Source organism: Arachis stenosperma, chromosome 10 (assembly GCF_014773155.1).
Source record: "Arachis stenosperma cultivar V10309 chromosome 10, arast.V10309.gnm1.PFL2, whole genome shotgun sequence".
NCBI lineage: Eukaryota > Viridiplantae > Streptophyta > Magnoliopsida > Fabales > Fabaceae > Arachis > Arachis stenosperma.
Window position 1 is genome coordinate 10,376,688 of NC_080386.1, and position 6,575 is coordinate 10,383,262.

A 6,575-nucleotide genomic window follows, 5' to 3' on the forward strand; every position below is an offset into this window, starting at 1 on the left:
CTTATAAGACATGCTTCGTTCCCCTCCCCATCCGATGTGGGACCTTATAATCCACCCCCTAAGAGAGCTCAACGCTCTCGCTGGTACATCGATCCAGGCTCCGGCTCTGATACCAATTGTAAGGTCCCACATCGGTTGGAGAGGGGAACGAAGCATGCCTTATAAGGGTGTGGATACCTCTCCCTAGCATGACGCATTTTGACGAGTGAGTGTGGAGAAATTCGGCTATTATCCATATCGTCAAAGGCAAAATCATGAGGTCTTGTGTGTCAAAACGGACAATATCGTGCAAGCGGGTGGTCTGGACTATTACAGATGATATCAGAACCGGTGCCCGGATCAATATGCCAGTGAGGGAGCTGGGCTCCCTTAGGAGGGTGGATTGTAAGGTCCCACATCGGTTGGGTAGGGGAAAGAAGCATGCCTTATAAGGGTGTGGATACATCTCCCTAACATGATGCGTTTTGACGAGTGAGTGTTGAGGATTTCAGCTATCATCCCTATCGTCAAAGGCAAAACCATGAGGCATTGTGTGCCAAAACGGATAATATCGTGCTAGCGGGTGGTCTGGAATGTTACAGGCGGTATCAGAGCCAGAGCCCGGATCGATATGCCAGCGAGGGCACTAGGCTCCCTTAGGAGGGTGGATTGTAAGGTCCCACATCGGTTGGGGAAGGGAACGAAGCATGCCTTATAAGAGTGTGGATACCTCTCCCTAGTATGACGCCTTTTGATGAGTGAGTGTGGGGGCTTCGGCTGTTATCCATATCGTCAAAGGAAAAATCGTGAGGCATTGTGTGCTAAAGCGGACAATATCGTGCTAGCGTGTGGTCTGAACCGTTACAGATGGTATCAGAGCCGGAGCTCAGATCGATGTGCCAGCGAGGATGCTGGGCTCCTTTAGGGGGTGGATTGTAAGGTCCCACATCGGTTAGGGAGAAAAACAAAGCATGCCTGATAAGGGTGTGTATACCTCTCCCTAACTTGACGCGTTTTGACGAGTGAGTGTGTGGGGCTTCGGTTATAATCCCTATCGTTAAAGGCAAAACCGTGAGGCCTTGTGTGCCAAAGCGGACAATATCGTGCTAGCGGGGAGTTTGGGCTGTTACAACAACAGTGTCTTTTATACTCATCATGTTTATTATTTTGGCACTCTAACTTCCCCCGTGTTACAAACAATGACGTCATACTCAATAATATTCTAGCCACATTCAAAAACTCTACACCCTTGACCTAAAACTAGTAGGAGAGTTTTATATAACGTAGTTCATGATTTCATTTTCCAAGTTTAATCTACTAGTAATAGTTGCTTTCATTAAGTTAAGAATAACCTATGATGCACTGATACTGCACGGAAAACGCACGATACGAGAACACACGAATTTAAAATTCTTATAAAATATGGGGATAAGACATATATATAAAGTATAAAGTATGTTTTTTAAAAAATTGTAATGATATTTTGGTATTTTATTAATATTAAAATATAAATGAATTTTTTAATTTTTTTATATTTTTTAATTATATAAAATGTTTAAAATATTTTTTGTTTTAATAATTAATAATATATACTATTTATAAACTCATTTCAAGAATACATGTTAATTAAGAACAAGGTTAGACATGCTAACACGTGATAATATTTGGTGTGTACAAACGTGTTTGGAGAAGAATTTTTTTAGTAAGACATGATTGGACACAGAAGAATATCAAACAAGTGTCAACGAATGTCGTGTTTGAAATCTGCTCGACACGCGTACATGACAAATCAAAAAAGTACTCGTACTTCATAGAGAATAACTGATGACTAATATACTGGGTTGGTGTCCACTTTTGACCAAATAGACAACAATTTTAAATGTGATTATTAATTCTCAATTGCCTTTGTGGCATACTTCTACTTTAATTAGTAGTTGATGCATACATAATTTAATAACTCTAGGATATCGATATATATCTGATAAAAGTAAGAAGTAATTTCACGCAATGTGGAAGGTGAATACGCGTATGTGTCAGAACATGCAAGCAGAACAAAAGCAACAGCTCAAACATAAACAGATTAAAAGGAAAAAAATCCGCAAAAGTAAAAAATAATTGTAAACTAATGAAGACAGAATGGAAAACGAATTGGAGGACCTTGTGGTCCACAACTATGTCTTTCACACTCTTTATGTTTATTATTGTGGCACTCTCTACCTATGTTGCACAACAGAAATAGTGACATCATACTCAACAATATTCTAGCCATATTAAAAAATTTTATACCCTATACCTAAAACTGGAAGGATAGTTTTATATAACGTAATTCATGTCTTCATTTTCAAAGTTTGATTCACAACTAATAGTTGTTTTCATTAAATTAAGAATAACCTATGATGCACGGACATTGCACAGAGCACGTACAATACGAGATACGCCAACACACAAATTTATAATTCTGATAAGAAAATATTTTTTAGATCAACAAATAAAGGGAAAAATCCTTAAAAGTAAAAGATTATTGTAAATAAAGAAAAAAATTAATTATCGTTAAATTTGTAATTTTTATTACTTGTAAACTTACTCTCTAAATTTAAAAGCGATTAAATTAAAGTAAGGTATAGTTAGAAATGACCGGAAAGCGAAGTACTGTGTAAGGTATAAACTAGTTGACTTTTTTTAGAGATACTAAACAGAACATAAACCAAGAAGTTGAGAATGATTTCAAAAACTCATAGTTGGTTGGTGTTGAATTTGATATTTATAGTATTGGGAAGCAAGAAAAATTTGTGCGTCTCTCGAGAAACTTGTATTTCTCAGTGCGAAAAATTTAGCAACATATGCCATCCATTCTGATTGAAAGGCAACCTGAAAAATTGTGCGATCAGCAAATACAAGCTAGAATCCATGAAGGATGTTCCAATGTTGTGGTTAATAAAGGAAGCAGAGTACAAAGTGGAAATCATAAATTACAAAAACTACACAATCAAGCTGGTGGATCCTATCATTAAAGAGGATGATTGCTCCTCCCTACCTCACCACTTGCTCTACAAATTCAATTTTAGTGATGCCAGCGACAACCATGGCATTGCTTCGAAGGAGCGGGATGTGGATAATGCATACCATGCCACTCAAATGCTAGACTTCCCAAGTGTATACTCTAAGCCCCCTATTTAAGCACATAATATACATGAGCTGCAACACTAGCGTCACAGAATGTGAACATAAATGAGTATTTTTTATCTCATCATTTTTGCTTCGATTTGCATACCTATACTGTTGTTGGGGACTTGAAGATGGCATGGGAAAGCCTGGTTGTCACGTCAAGCTAATTGCTGCCACATCTACAGACTTACTCCCTAATATTTTGTACGCCCATATTCACAGCTCCTTGACTTATGGATTTAAGTTGTTGTGCTTGCACCTTCACTGTCACCAGCATTACGAATCTAGAACTTGCTATTTCAACCACACCACTCATAATGCTTCCTGCTTTTCTCCTTGTTACTTTTGTATGCCCATATTCACAGCTCCTTGACTTATGGATTTAAGTTGTTGTGGTTGCACCTTCACTGTCACCAGCATTACGAATCTAGAACTTGCTATTTCAACCACACCACTCATAATGCTTCCTGCTTTTCTCCTTGTTACTTTCACCACCACAGCCACAATACCCGCATTCCAATTTATTGCAGTAAACAACAACTACTCACTCTCCAAGTGAAAAAATAACAAAAAAATTAGTAAAAAACAGTTCAAATTTACTTTAACTAACATTCATTAATTATTGCTAGAATTAATAAATGCTAAATAAGGCAAATTTAAGTTGGTGTATTTTTTATTGTCTCTCGAACATTACTGTTATATTTATTCTCTCCTCTCTAAATGTTGATAAAAATTATTTTTAAAATTTTTACAAAGATAGAGTATTATTATATAGATACGTGAATACTTATTAATATGCTATTGCATATATATATAAATATATATATAATAACTATTTTTTCTATTTTAAGAATTCAAGAATTCTTGGGTAGTTCGCTAAGGGTATACACAAAAATTATTATATTTGTTCTCATCTACATCTGTGGAATTCAAATGTTATTAGATTTAATCTAAAGAGTAAAATTTTGAGGAAAAATATCTATATTAATACTTAACCTTAGATTATATTTTTTATACAATTTTTAAAAATTATAAATATTTTTAGAAGTATCTAAAAAGATAACTTTTAAATTAATTCATATTTATATCTATTAAATTTATTTTAATTTTTACAAACAATCTTATTAGATATAATCTTTATAATTTGTATTTATTAAAAATATTTTTGTTTTAATTTAATAAATATAGTTAATATAGCTTTTCATACAAAAAAAAAAACTATTTTCAAATATCGTTTTTAATAAATTACTTTAAAAAATCTTTACAAATATGATCTAAGTAATGTTATGTTACTTATGTTAGATATAAGACTAGTATCAGAATTTTCTTTTTAACTGCAAGGTTTCAAGTTTAAACTGTAATCTCGATTTCTATCTTTTTATATGAGAGAATGTGTGATTGTGTGTTCATTGTATCTTCGCTAATAATTTATGTTTTTTATGATAATTTAACTAATTAATATCAATTACTTATTTATACAATTGGTCTAACCATTGATCAACGTGATTGAAATAATATCAAATTAAAAAGCTAAAATTAATTGTAAATAATGCAATTATAATAAAATAGACAAGAATATTTTAGCATTTTGATTACTAATTTGCCATTTTTTCTTTCTACGAATTATGCGGATCCTTTTATTATTGGAGATGAGATGTTGAATCTTATATCTGTTGTTTCAGTTTTTTTCTTTTCTTCACTTTCATGTTCCAATCATGATTAATGATGATAAGTGTTTGCTAATCTATCTATTCAAGAATGCCAAGTTTAAGACCATTTCTCCGGAGCTATTTTAACTATTGGCCGTCAGTGGCTCGACAGATCATGATAAATATAATTAGATTTAGAATTTTGCTAGGAACAATACTCTTGGTTGTTCTTTTCACTTGTCAATGACGAATAAGACATATGTCAATATAATGTATGCAAATATTGAAATATTCAAGATAATAATAATTTTATGCCAATAAAATACTTATATAGAGAAATCAAGATGATGACAAAAAATTTTAAGAAAAAATTAAGTAAAGGTGGTTTCGATTTTGTATACAAAAGGAAGCTACACAATGTGCCTCTTGTAGCAATAAAGATGCTAGACACATCCAAATCTAATGGACAATATTTTATAGTGAGGTAGCAACTATCAGAAGAATTCATCAAATGAATGTGGTAAGACTTATTGAATTTTGTGTTGAAGGATCAAAGTGTGCCATTGTCTATGATTTCATGCCTAATGGTTCCACTGATAAATATATTCTCTCAAAGAAAACATTTCTTTAAGTTTCGAAAAAATATGAGATATCATTGGTAGTAGTCAAAGGTATTTGTTACCTTCATAAAGGTTGTGACATGCAAATTCTACATTTTGACATCAACCCACATAATATTCTTCTCGATGAAAACTTGAATACAAAAGTTTTTTTATTTTGAATTGGCATAATTACATTCCATAGATGATAGCATTGTCACTTTGACCGATCAAAGATGGATAATTGGATACATTACACCTGAATTATTTTACAACAAATTTGAGAGAATCTCGTACAAGACTGATTTTTATAGCTTTAGAATATTGTTGATGGAAATGACAAACAGAATGAAGAATTTAAACCCACATACAAAGAATTCAAGCAAAGTATTCTTTCTCGTCTGGATCTAAAATCAATTCAGCAATGGTAGAAATATAGAATTGGATAATAGTATAGAGGAACAGAAGAACATAATTAAGATGATAATTGATGTATTGTGATGTATCTAATTAAAATCTCGTGATCGTCCTCCGATGAACAACTTGTGAAGATGCTTGAAGGAGAAGTTGAACATCTAATAATGCCTCCAAAGCCTTCCTTGTATCCAGACGAAAAACTTGATTCAAAGCTGGACCAAACATCAACATCATATTATGACTTAAAATGTGCTAATAGTAGTTACTTTTAATGTGGTTATTAATTCTCAATTACCTTTGAGGGTATACTACTACTATTTTAATTAGTAGCTAATGCATGCATAATTTAATAACCCTAGACTTTCTGATATATATCTGATAAAAGTAAGAAATAATTTTACGCGATGTGCTTAGTGATTACGCGTATGTGTCAGAACACGCAAGTAGAACGAAAGCAATAGCCCAAATATAAACAAATTAAAGGAAAAAAAATTTCCAAAAAAATAATTGTAAAGTAATAAACATAGAATAGAAAATGAATTGGAGGACCTTGTGGTCCGTAACTGTTTCACATTCATCATGTTTATTATTGTGACACTCTCCCTCATATTGCAAATAAAAATAATGACATCATGCTTAATAATGTTCTAGTCATATTTAAAAAACTCTACACCCTGGACCTAAAACTGGAAGGACAGTTTTATATAACGCGGTTCATGACTTCATTTTCCAAGTTTAATCCACTAGTAATAATTGCTTTCATTAA